At 41.4% G+C, this 13,903-nt stretch overlaps 1 non-coding gene across 1 annotated transcript; it reads right to left on the bottom strand.

The window, feature by feature from the left end:
• Positions 1–1,104: 1,104 nt before the first annotated feature.
• Positions 1,105–1,212, bottom strand: LOC148578351 (small nucleolar RNA R71). Its single transcript, XR_015903666.1, has one exon. It is a non-coding gene; the product is annotated as a small nucleolar RNA R71 (small nucleolar RNA).
• Positions 1,213–13,903: the final 12,691 nt, after the last annotated feature.

Genomic DNA, 13,903 nt, shown 5'->3' with positions numbered 1-13,903 from the left:
TTGAAAATCCTTGCTACAATTAGTTATTTAATTCAAAATTTTCAAGTTGTTACTTGCCTATTAAGAAAGGATCAAATTTTAAATTCTAGAATCATATCTTCTAATTTCTTGTTAGTCAAGCAATCAACTTTAATTTTAAAACTTTCTCTTTTTAATTTGATTTTCAATCATATCTTCTCAATCATATCTTTTCAATCACATCTTTTTTAAAATTAATTTTCAATCATATCTTTTTTATTTCTAATTTCAAAATCTTTTCAAAAATCACTTAATTTCTTTCCCAATCTTAGTTTTCGAAAATCATCAATCAAATTTTCAAAATTTCTTTTAATTATTTCAAAATCTTTTACTTTAATTTCGAAAATTCTTCCCCTCTTCTCACATCCTTTTATTTAAGGACTAACACTCCTCCACTATCAACAATTCGAACTCTATCCCTCTTGATAAGTTCGAATTCTTCTCTTTCTACCTTCTCCTTCTATTCTTATTTTCCTCTGACACTTCACGGAATCTCTATACTGTAACATAGAGGATTCCATACTTTCTTGTTCTCTTCTCTTTCATATGAGCAGGAGCAAAGACAAAGGCATCCTTGTTAAAGCTGATCCTGAACCTGAAAGGACCTTGAAGAGAAAGCTAAGAGAAGCTAAAGCACAACTCTCTCTAGAGGGCCTAACAGAGCTCTTCAAGGAGGAAGAAACCATGGCAGCCGAAAACAACAATGCCAATAATTCAAGGAAGGTGCTTGGTGACTTTACTGCACCTACTCCCGACTTCTATGGGAGAAGCATCTCAATCCCTGCCATTGGAGCAAACAACTTTGAGCTTAAGCCTCAATTAGTTTCTCTAATGCAACAGAATTGCAAGTTTCATGGACTTCTATTGGAAGATCCTCATCAGTTCTTAGCTGAATTCTTGCAAATCTGTAACACTGTCAAGACCAATGGGGTTGACTCTGAAGTCTACAGACTTATGCTCTTCCCTTTTGCTGCAAGAGACAGAGCTAGGACATGGTTGGATTCACAACCCAAAGAAAGCCTGAACTCTTGGGAAAAGCTAGTAAATGCCTTCTTGGCAAAGTTCTTTCCACCTCAAAAATTGAGCAAGCTTAGAGTGGAAGTCCAAATCTTCAGACAGAAGGAAGGAGAATCCCTCTATGAAGCTTGGGAAAGATACAAGCAATTGATCAGAAGGTGTCCTTCTAACATGCTTTCTGAATGGAGCATCATAGGTATCTTCTATGATGGTCTGTCTGAACTGTCTAAGATGTCATTGGACAGCTCTGCTGGAGGATCTCTTCGTCTGAAGAAGACACCTGCAGAAGCTCAGGAACTCATTGAGATGGTTGCAAATAACCAATTCATGTACACTTCTGAAAGGAACCCTGTGAATAATGGGACAAATCAGAAGAAAGGAGTTCTTGAGATTGATACTCTGAATGCCATACTGGCTCAGAATAAAATATTAACCCAGCAAGTCAATATAATTTCTCAAAGTCTATCTGGAATCCAAGCTGCACCAGGCAGTACTAAGGAAGCTTCCCCTGAAGAAGAAGCTTATGATCCTGAGAACCCAGCAATGGAAGAGGTGAATTACATGGGAGATTCCTATGGAAACACCTATAATCTTTCATGGAAAAATCATCAAAATCTCTCATGGAAGGACCAACAGAGGCCTCAACAAGGCTTCAATAACAATAATGGTGGAAGAAAAAGGTTTAGCAACAGCAAGCCTTTTCCATCATCTTCTCAGCAACAGACAGAGGATTCTAAGCAGAGCCACTCTGACTTAGCAACTATAGTCTCTGATCTAATTAAAACCACTCAAAGTTTCATGACTGAAACAAGGTCCTCCATTAGAAATTTGGAGGCACAAGTGGGTCAGCTGAGTAAGAAAGTTACTGAACTCCCTCTTAGTACTCTCCCAAGCAATACAGAAGAGAATCCAAAGAGAGAGTGCAAGGCCATAAACACGTCTCACATGGCCGAACCTGGAGAGGAGGAAGAGGCAGTGATCTCCACTGAGGAAGACCACAATGGACGTCCACTGGCCTCCATGGAATTCCCTGATGAGAAACTATGGGAATCTGAGGCTCACACAGAGACCATAGATATTCCATTAAATTTACTCCTGCCATTCATGAGCTCTGATGAGTATTCTTCCTCTGAAGAGGATGAAGATGTTACTGAAGAATAAGTTGCTAAGTACCTTGGAGCAATCATGAAGCTAAATATCAAGTTATTTGATAATGAGACTTGGGAGGATGAACCCCCCTTGCTCACCAAAGAACTGGATGACTTGACTAGGCAGAGATTACCTCAAAAGATACAAGATCCTGGAAAGTTCTCAATACCTTGTACCATAGGCACCATGACCTTTGAGAAGGATCTGTGTGACCTAGGGTCAAGCATAAACCTCATGCCTCTCTCTGTAATGGAGAAGCTATGGATCATTGAGGTACAAGCTGCAAAAATCTCACTGGAGATGGCAGACAATTCAAAAAAACAGGCTTATGGACTTGTAGAGGATGTCTTGGTAAAGGTTGAAGGCCACTACATCCCTGCTGATTTCATAATCCTAGAGACTGAGAAGTGTATGGATGAATCCATCATCCTTGGCAGACCCTTCTTAGCCACAGCAAAAGCTGTAATTGATGTTGACAGAGGAGAATTGATCATTCAAGTGAATGAAGACTCCCTTGGGTTTAAAGCTCAAGGATATCCCTCTGTAACCATGGAAAGGAAGCATGAAGAGCTTTTCTCAATACAGAGACAAACAGAGCCCCCACAGTCAAACTCTAAGTTTGGTGTTGGGAGGCCACAACCAAACTTTAAGTTTGGTGTTGAACCCCCACATTCAAACTCTAAAGTTTGGTGTTGGGAGGTTCCAACATTGCTCTAAACATCTGTGAGGCTCCATGAGAGCCCACTGTCAAGCTATTGACATTAAAGAAGCGCTTGTTGGGAGGCAACCCAATCTTTAATTATCTATGTTAAATTTCTATTTTCTTTTGTTATTTTATATTTTCTGTAGGTTGATGATCATGTGAAGTCACAAAAATAATTGAAAAAGCAAAAACATACTGAAAAACAGAATGAAAAAATAGAACACCCTTGAGGAGAAATTTACTGGCGTTTAAACGCCAGAAATGGGCACCAGATTGGCATTTAACGCCAGGAATGGGCAAGAAGCTGGCGTTAAAGGCCAGAAATGGGCAGCAGCCTGGCGTTTAACGCCAGGATTGGCAAAAAGGGGCATTTTTGCACGCTACTTGGTGCAGGGATGAGATATCCTTGACACCTCAGGATCTGTGGACCCCACAGGATCCTCACCTACCCCACCTCTCTCTCTCTTCTTCACCCATTCACCAATCACCTCAATACCTCTTCCCCAAAAACCCCTCACCTATCAAATCCCACAATTCTCTTCACCACTCACATCCATCCTTCATAATACCCCACCTACCTCACCATTCAAATTCAAACCACTTTCCCACCCAAACCCACCCATAATGGCCGAACCATACCCCCCTCTCCACTCCTATATAAACCCATCTTCACTCCTTCATTTTCACACAACATACACACTACTTCTCCCCCTTGGCCGAAACACTAAGCCCCCTTCATCTCCTCTATTTCTTCTTCTTCTACTCTCTTCTTTCTTCTTTTGCTCGAGGACGAGCAAACCTTCTAAGTTTGGTGTGGTAAAAGCGTTACTTTTTGTTTTTTCCATAACCATTTATGGCACCTAAAGCCGGAGAAATCTATAGAAAGAGAAAAGGGAAGGCAAAAGTTTCCACCTCCGAGTCATGGGAGATGGAGAGATTCATCTCAAGGGTGCACCAAGACCACTTCTATAAAGTTGTGGCCAAGAAGAAGGTGATCCCCGAGGTCCCTTTCAAACTCAAAAAGGGTGAATATCCGGAGATCCGACATGAGATTCGAAGAAGAGGTTAGGAAGTTCTCACCAACCCCATTCAACAAGTCGGAATCTTAATGGTTCAAGAGTTCTATGCCAATGCATGGATCACCAAGAACCATGATCAAAGTGTGAACCCGGACCCAAAGAATTGGCTTACAATGGTTCGGGGGAAATGCTTAGATTTTAGTCTGGAGAATGTAAGGTTGGCATTCAACTTGCCCATGAAGCAAGGAGATGCACACCCCTACACTAGAAGGGTTAACTTTGATCAAAGGTTGGACCAAGTCCTCATAGACATCTGTGAAGAGGGTGCTCAATGGAAGAGAGATTCAAGAGGGAAGCCGGTTCAACTAAGAAGGCATGACCTCAAGCCCGTGGCTAGGGGATGGTTGGAGTTCATCCAACGCTCAATCATTCCCACTAGCAATCGGTCTGAAGTTACTATAGACCGGGCTATCATGATCCATAGCATCATGATTAGGGAGGAAATAGAAGTTCATGAAGTTATATCCCAAGAACTCTACAAGGTGGCGGACAAGTCCTCTACTTTGGCAAGGTTAGCCTTCCCTCATCTCATTTGTCACCTCTGCAATTCAGCTAGAATTGACATAGAGGAAGACATCCTCATTGATGGGGATAAGCCCATCACTAAGAAAAGGATGGAGCAAACAAGAGATCCCACTCATGGACATGAGGAAATTCCTCACCATGAAATCCCTGAGATGCCTCAAGGGATGCATTTTCCTCCACAAAACTATTGGGAGCAAATCAACACCACCCTAGGAGAATTAAGTTCCAACATGGGACAACTAAGGGTGGAGCACCAACAGCATTCCATCCTCCTCCATGAAATTAGAGAAGACCAAAGAGTCATGAGAGAGGAGCAACAAAGGCAAGGAAGAGACATTGAGGAGCTCAAGCACTCCATTAGATCTTCAAGAGGAAGAACAAGCCGCCATCACTAAGGTGGACCCGTTCTTTAAATTCCTTGTTCTTTATTTTTTGTTTTTCAAATTTTTACGCTTTATGTTTATTTATGTTTGTGTCTTTATTACATGATCACTAGTGTCTAAGTGTCTATGCCTTAAAGCAATGAAAATGAATCCATCACCTTTCTTAAATGAAAAATATTTTTAATTGAAAAAGAAAAAGAAGTACTTGAATTTTGAATTTTAAAATAGTTTAATTATTTTGATGTGGTGGCAATACTTTGTGTTTTCTGAATGAATGCTTGAACAGTGCATATTTTTGAATTTGATTGTTTATGAATGTTAAAGTTGTTGGCTCTTAAAAGAATGATGGAAAAGGAGAAATGTTATTTGATAATCTGAAAAATCATAAAATTGATTATTGAAGCAAGAAAAAGCAGTGAAAAACTTGCGAAAAAAAGAGGCGAAAAAAAAAAGAGAAAGAAAAAAGAAAAAACAAGCAAAAAAAGCCAATAGCCCTTTAAACCAAAAGGCAAGGGTAATAAAAAGGATCCAAGGCTTTGAGCATCAGTGGATAGGAGGGCCCACAGGAATAAAATCCTGGCCTAAGCGGCTAAACCAAGCTGTCCCTAACCATGTGCTTGTGGCGTGAAGGTGTCAAGTGAAAACTTGAGACTGAGCGGTTAAAGTCGTGGTCCAGAGCAAAAAGAGTGTGCTTAAGAGCTCTGGATACCTCTAATTGGGGACTCTAGCAAAGATGAGTCACAATCTGAAAAGGTTCACCCAGTTATGTGTCTGTGGCATTTATGTATCCGGTGGTAATACTGGAAAACAAAATGCTTAGGGTCACGGCCAAGACTCATAAAGTAGATGTGTTCAAGAATCAACATACTTAACTAGGAGAATCAATAACACTATCTGGATTCTGAGTTCCTATAGAAGCCAATCATTCTGAACTTCAAAGGATAAAGTGAGATGCCAAAACTGTTTAGAAGCAAAAAGCTAAAAGCACCGCTCATCTAATTAATACTGATCCTCATAGATGTTTTTGGAATTCATTGTATATTCTCTTCTTTTTATCCTATTTGATTTTCAGTTTCTTGGGGACAAGCAACAATTTAAGTTTGGTGTTGTGATGAGCGGATAATTTATACGCTTTTTGGCATTATTTTTAGTATGTTTTTAGTATATTTTAGTTAGTTTTTATTATGTTTTTATTAGTTTTTAAATAAAAATCACATTTCTAGACTTTACTATGAGTTTGTGTGTTTTTCTGTGATTTCAGGTATTTTCTGGCTAAAATTGAGGGACCTGAGCAAAAATCTGATTCAGAGGCTGAAAAAGGACTGCAGATGCTGTTGGATTCTGACCTCCCTGCACTCGAAGTGGATTTTCTGGAGCTACAGAAACCCAATTGGCGCGCTCTTAATTGCGTTGGAAAGTAGATATCCTGGGATTTCCAGCAATATATAATAGTCCATACTTTGCCTAAGATTTGATGGCCCAAACCGGCATTCCAAGTCAGCTTAAGAATTCTGGCGTCAAAATGCCAGAACTGGCACAAAAGCTGGAGTTAAACGCCCAAACTGGCACAAAAACTGGCGTTTAACTCCAAGAAAAGTCTCTACACATGGAAGCTTCAATGCTCAGCCCAAGCACACACCAAGTGGGCCCGGAAGAAGATTTCTGCATTAATTACTTATTTCTGTAAACCCTAGGCTACTAGTTTTCTATCAATAGGACCTTTTACTATTGTATTTTCATCTTGGTTCTTCAGGTTCCCTCTCTGGGGCCGAAGCCAATGACCACCATTATCACTTTTGTATTTTCAACGGTGGAGTTTCTACACACCATAGATTAAGGTGTGGAGCTCTGCTGTTCTTCATGAATTAATGCAAAGTACTACTGTTTTTCTATTCAATTCACACCTACTTCTTCTCTAAGATATTCATTCGCACACAAGAACATGATGAATGTGATGATTATGTGACACTCATCACCATTCTCACCTATGAACGCGTGCCTAACAACCACTTCCGTTCTACATGCAAACAAGCTTGAATGTGTATCTCTTGGGTTTCTAATATAAGATTAGAACCTTCGTGGTATAGGCTAGAATTATTGGCGGCCATTCCTGAGATCCGGAACGTCTAAACCTTGTCTGTGGTATTCTGAGTAGGATCTGGGAAGGGATGACTGTGACGAGCTTCAAACTCGCGAGTGTTGGGCGTGTGACAGACGCAAAAGGATCAATGGATCCTATTCCAACATGATCGAGAACCGACAAATGATTAGCCATGCGGTGACAGCGTGCGTAGAACATTTTCACTGAGAGGACGGGAAGTAGCCATTGACAATGGTGATGCCCAACATAAAGCTTGCCATGGAAAGAAGTATGAATGATTGGAAGAAGGCAATAGGAAAGCAGAGGTTCAGGAGGAACAAAGCATCTTCATACGCTTATCTGAAATTCCTACCAATGAATTACATAAGTATCTCTATTTCTATCTTTATTTTATGTTTTATTTATCTTTAATTATCAATCATCCATAACCATTTGAATCTGCCTGACTGAGATTTACAAGATGACCATAGCTTGTTTCAAGCCGACAGTCTCCGTGGGATCGACCCTTACTCACGTAAGGTATTACTTGGACGACCCAGTGCACTTACTGGTTAGTTGTACGGAATTGTGACAAAGTGTGATTCACGTTTGAGAGCTCCAAGTCTTTGGCGCCATTGTTGATGATCACAATTTCGCGCACCAGCTTATTTGGGATATGTAAGGGAAAATTCAAATGATGGCCTCAATCATATGCGTGGATGTATCTACATTCTATATTGGACATATAGATTAAAACAAAGTAAAGATTACACGCATAGAAAAGAAGTGCGAAACACACAGGAATGAAATTTATGGTTGAATATAACCATACAATTAAGCTAAAAAGCTTGCGGGTTGTGTGTTCGTTGGCTCAAAAACCATATATCAGTTATGTATGTCATGCAAGTAGAAATCAAGAGTTCCCATTATTCTCAATGTGAATCTTAGGATGGCTCTTAAAATCTTAGTGTTCTTCCTTGAAGAAATGTTGTTAATTAACCAACATTTGTTGCTATATATATACAGTGTGTGGATTGTTGTGATTCTGTTATACTAACGTCTTTAGTTTACTCTTTTTTTCAATTAATCTAAGTTATCGTATGCTAAAAGGGTAAACTAAGCTAATTAATCTATATATTCTATATCACAACTTAATAAGCTAAAAGTGCAACTAGACTAAACTAAATATCTAAGATAAGTATATAAACCAAAGTGCAAAATATAGAAATACAGTAAAAATACAATAAAATAAGAAAATGTGCAAGTACCGGAAGATAAATAAGATAAGGTAAAATAAAAATAAAAATAAAAATAAAAATACAGAAAAATAAGCAAAATAGGATAAAAAGAGGGTCTGAAAAGTGGTTCACCAAAATAAAGTACGCCAGAGATGGCGACCTCCCCACACTTAAATAATAGCATCGTCCTCGATGCTCACTCAAGCAGGGTGTGAAGAAGTGTCATGTCTGGAAGGATGTGCAGTAGGTGTCTCTGTGGTGGTCTGAGGCTCTGCAGTCTGGATGAGTGTCGGAGGGTCTGCCTGCTGAAGTGGAGGCTCTGCTTGAAGAGGGATCTCTGGATCAGCTGGCTGTATCTAATGGGGCTCCTCATGGTGTGGCGCAGCCTGCTCAGATCCTGCCTACTCAGCCTCTGCACGTGCCTCCTCCTCATGATCGTCCGCCTCCTCCTCAGATGGCTCAGAAGGGGTGTCAGGCTCGGAGGGGATGTCGTGGTGGCCAGATCGGATCATCAACTTTAAGTGCTCATAGCGTCACTTGTTGCGACGCTCCATACGATACAGGCATGCGAAGAGTCGGTGCACGAGATGATAGACAGGATTTGAGGCAGGTGAGGGTATAGTGGTGGCTGGTGGGGCAGTGGATGCAGAAGGGGCAGCAGAAGATGTGGCAGCCTCAGCAGAGTCAGTGAGAAAAGGAGGTTGGTAGCCCAAAGCCTGAAACTTTCTGCTGTAAGGGATGATCTTCTTACAGTCCGCGGCTATTGGCTTCTCATTTGCTAGCTCCCAGGGCACCTCAGCTCGGTGGCCCAACTGAGTAATCAAGTATGGAAAAGGGAGGGTGCCTCTGACATGGACTCGGGCCATGTAATACCGGATGAATCGGGGCAGATATAAGTCCTTTCCCTCCATCACACACCAGATGAGGGTGATCATAGCAGCTGGCACCTCCGTCTCATGAGTGCTTTATTCCCTTTGGGGTTGTAGTTGTCTTACCCATGACCCAGGGGACAGTAGGATCAATAGCAATAGTCCTCTTAACTGCGTCCCAGTCAAATCTCATAAATCGTATATTCTCCTCAGCCTTTTGGTAACCGTCTGGCTGATCTGACTTAGGTAGGAGGTGGATGATTTCTTCTATTGCTTCCTCAGTAACCAGTATCTGCTTGCCTCTGAGCTGTACTCCATCCAAGGATGTTTTAAAGTAGTTACAGTAGAATTCTCTGATCCAGGATGAGTTGACTTCAGTCAGGTTCCTTTCCAAGAAGAACCAGCCTCTCTGTTTGATTTGGTCTGAAGTGTATTGTTTGAGTTCTTCTGGAATTTTGAGGGTTCTTTCTAGGTATAAGTTCCTGGAAGTGGCAAAAACTGGGTACTTCAGCTCACAGTATTTGTTTGCAAATTTTTTTGGGTCAGTGGCAGGCACCAACTGATCAGCCTTTTCTTGCGGGGTGAAATTCTTTTCCCGCCAGGAATCGTCATGAAGGATGTCTAAGATAGAGGTAAAGGATTCGCCTCTTTTCCTTTTGCCAGTGGTTGCTTTGCCTTTTCTCTTACTTTTGGGATCAGACATCCTGAAAAGCAGAAGTTGCAGGATACCATTTAAGAATTAAAGCAGGAAAACAGGTAAGCAAATAGGATTTATCAATATAAGCATAAAGGCAAAAGAGGAATAGAAGCATGAAATGAGTGAAATATAAGTAAATTTTGGACTGTATGCAAATGAAAAGTTTGAGAGTAAAAATCACAATCCAAAATATATGATAAGTGGAATTCATGTTAATTAGGAAAAACAGTAATCATGCCTTTGAGTTGGAAAGTTAAAGTAGTTAGGTGAAAAGAAAAGTTAGAAAGTTAAAGCGGTTAGTAAGTAAAAAGAAAGTTAAAGTAAGTGGCATGATAATGGGTTTCCTAGTTAACAATAAATTCACAAACTTGAAGAACAATCAACTCATATTCAAGCAAAGATTTGCAGTTTATTTATGATAATTTATAAAATTGCAAAAGGGAAAAGAAATCATCAATAATGCAATTTAGTAATCCAGGAACCAGAAATGGTGAGAATGCAAGCCCATTCATTCATGAATTGGCTAGCCTGAAACCAAACAGCGCAAAACTTGAAATCGCCAAAACCAATTCATGAACGGGAGTTGAGTGAAACAATTTCCAGAAAAAATTTGGGCAGCATTCCGGCTAAAATTAGATGTTCCCGGGTAATAAACAACAAGAAAATCAGTTCATATGATAGTAAATAGTGCTGAAAAGATTAACAAATAGCATGAGAGAACAGTGTAACAGCAGCATCAACATGAAAGAACAACATATGAACAGCACATCATCACAGCAAATTCAGAATTGCGAATTAGATAAAAACAGGTAGCAAGAACAGCACAATTATCAGGCCTAAATCCACTAACCACATCCTAGATACCTAACCACCTAAAATCCACTACAATCATGCATCTCTAACTATCCTAATGTTGAAAAAAAATTGAAAAACTAACTAACTAATCAACGAGAAACAGGATTCAGTGTATGGCGGAACCTGGTGCGTAGAGGAATAGAATCAGGGCTCAGAGAGATGTTGTTGGTTTGGGTGGTTGACACGGCAGCGCTGGGGTTTCGCGGTTGTGGCAGGGCTGTGAGGCGGCGGTCCTTGGCGGCAGTGGGGTTGGCTGAGAGAGAGGGGAGAAGAGGAGCGAGTTGGGTTAGGGGAATGGGGGTGGTGGTGGATGGCTGGAGGTCTGGTAGGTAGCGGCGGCAGTGGGGCGGGGTTGTGGAGGGGAGGAAGAAGGGGGAAGAAGGGAAGGGGGAGAAGAAGAAGGGAGGGGTTTCGGCGAGGGCCGCGCGGCGGATGGGATGGCGGCGCAGCGGTCGGAGCTGGATGGCTGGGGGTGGTAGTGGTTGGGGGATGGGAGACGGGAGAGTGCAGAGGGGGAGGGGGGTTTTGGGGACGCGAAAAGGGTAGGGTTTCGCGTGGGTTGGGGTTAGTGATTCTGAATCCACGCGAACGCGTGGAGCACGCGATCGCGTGATTGGGGCGAAAAGGGCTCTGACGCGAACAAGTCATTAACGCGATCGCGTGATTGTGGGATAACGAAAGTGACGCGTACGCGTGGGGCACGCGTACGCATCACTCAGAATTGTGCTAAACGCACAATTCCAGCATAGTTTTGGCGCAACTCTCTGTTTCCAATAGGTTCCTTAAAATCCATGCGACGCGTACGCATCGCTCACGCTTTCACGTGGGGTGTGTGTGGTGCAAGTGACGCGTTTGCGTCAGGGGACATGAACGCGTGGGCCAACTTTCTGGGTTCTAAAGACACACCAGCCGCACGATTTTAGCCCAACTTTTTGGGTGTTGGATCTTTACGCTGATTTTCAATCGACGCCCACGCGTGGCCTGCGCGCTCGCGTGGGGTGTTTTTTTTTATATATGCAGGATGCAAAATGCAAAGGTAATGTAGATTCTATGACTAATTCTAGGTTCAATGAAAATAGAATAAAATAAAACTTAAAAACAAACAAAACGAAATAAAATTGTAATGAAAAAGGAACGATCATACTATGGTGGGTTGTCTCCTACCTAGCACTTTTAGTTAAAGTCCTTAAGTTGGACATTTGATGAGCTTCCTGCTGTGGTGGCTTGTTCTTGAATTCATCCAAAAATCTCCACCACTGTTTGGAATGCCAACAGCCTCTGGGGTCCCAAACTAGGCATGTAAAGCCCTTGAGCAGCTTCAAACAGGTTCTCAGGCTCCCGGGGTGTTGAATGTCAGAATAGATTCCATGATCCCAAACGTTGCTTTTGTACCCGCCTTTGTCTCGATCTATATTTTTCCAAGTGGGTGGTTTGGAAGTTGTATTCTCACCAAGATGACCAAGCATCTTCCTCGACCCATTCAATCGAACTCGAAACCAATCTTTACACTTCAAATTGAAGCGTGGAACCTTATTGAATCTTGCATACCATCCTTGAGCACGAACCATTTCCCTTTTACTCTTAAAGCCGCAAAGAGCTCTAAGCTGGCCATCTGTTTCAAGCAAACCATATTCAAGTGGAAAAATAAAGATAAAAGCTAAGGATTTTACCCACTTGAATTTTGTATTGGGTGGTAATGGCCTTGGGATATGTGTTTCCAGTGGTTTTGCAAGCTCTACTCCCTTGTGTTCTTCTGTGAATTCCTCCACTTCATTGCAAATTTCTTCAACTTCAACCACATCTTGATCCAAGTCTTCTATATCTTCCTCATCACTCAAGTCATAAGTTGGAGGTTGCGAAAAATCTACCTCGGCATCATCTTCGTCTTCACTTGGGGAAGATTCTTCCATCTCAAAGAGTTCACTTGCAGATGCAAGTTCATTACTAGGAGAACTTGGTTCGGGATTATCATTATCAAGGAAACTTGCTTGTTGAGTTATTCCGTCCAGTTCTTCATAAGATACCTGCTTCGGGGGTTGTGCACTATCCTCCTTAGCATCAACTGCACTTTTTCTGACGGAATTCTCCATAATTCTGGATTCCCATGGAGGTTCAGCGTCTCCTAAGTCTTCAACCAATTCTTCCTCTTCGATAATTTCGGCTTCCTCCACTTGTTCTAGTACAAAGTCATGCTCCTTACTGTCCAGTGGGATTTCTAGTATCTCCTTCATGTTGCGTTCTTTATTAGATTGCCCACATGAAGCCATGGGGGTTCCTTAAGTGTCCGAACATCGGGAAGGCAGTCGATTTATCGCTTGATTCAATTGGTGAAGTATGGCATGAAATTTTTCTAATGTTTCCTTGAGTTGCTCCCTTGATTCTTGGGGTGATGGATATGGACATTGTGCATAGGAAAGTGGTGGTTCTTGGGAGTAATTGGGTTGGAATTGGGGTGGATAAAGGTTGGGGTCATATGGAGGTGAATGGTGGTAGGGGACTTGTGAGTGTGGTGGTTCAAAGTTGTGTTGAGGAGGTGGTTCATGGGCATATGATGGGGCTTGTCGGTAATTACAAGGGGTCCACCATATCTATCATCTTGGTACGCACCTCGGAATGGTTTTTGACCATAGTAATTTGGTGGGTGATGGTTGTCACGAAGGGGTCTACCATAATTGTTGTCTTGACATGCATTATGGAATGGTCGTGGTCCGTGGTATCTTGGAGGGTATTCTTGCCTAAAGGGTTGATCAGATCCTTGTGGCTCCTTCCATCTTTGATTGTTTTGACCTTGATGCATGTTCCTGTTATAGCTTCCATTCCTTTCAACAATATTAGAACCAAACTGAAAGCGACGGGGGTGAGAACTCATAATAGCTAATAAAAATTAAAAATGAAAATAAAAACAAATAGACAGGTAAAAGAAAATATTTACAATAACCAATAATAAGGCACACAGTTGCAATTCGCCGACAACGGCGCTATTTTGGCGAACGAAACTCTCGCGCGATCTAGAATTTTCACAAATAAGTTCCGTTGTAAGTATAGCTTCTAGACCGACAATAATTCCTTTCGCACAAAAACTTTGGTTGTCACAAGTAACAAAACCCAATAAAAATCTATAACCGAAGTATTTCAACCTCGGGTCGTCTCTCAAGGAATTGCAGGGCAGTGTGATTTATTGTTGGTTATGGAAAAAGGTAGAATTTTTGGGTTTTTGAAATAAGGAGCAAGTAATTTAAATGACAAGGAAAATAAATTAATAATAATAAAATCTCTTGGCAAGGTATAAG

This window comes from Arachis ipaensis, chromosome B1, assembly GCF_059453495.1.
Source record: "Arachis ipaensis isolate K30076 ecotype BB chromosome B1, ASM5945349v1, whole genome shotgun sequence".
In the NCBI taxonomy this organism is placed as follows: domain Eukaryota; kingdom Viridiplantae; phylum Streptophyta; class Magnoliopsida; order Fabales; family Fabaceae; genus Arachis; species Arachis ipaensis.
This window is presented reverse-complemented; position numbering and strand designations above follow the sequence as displayed.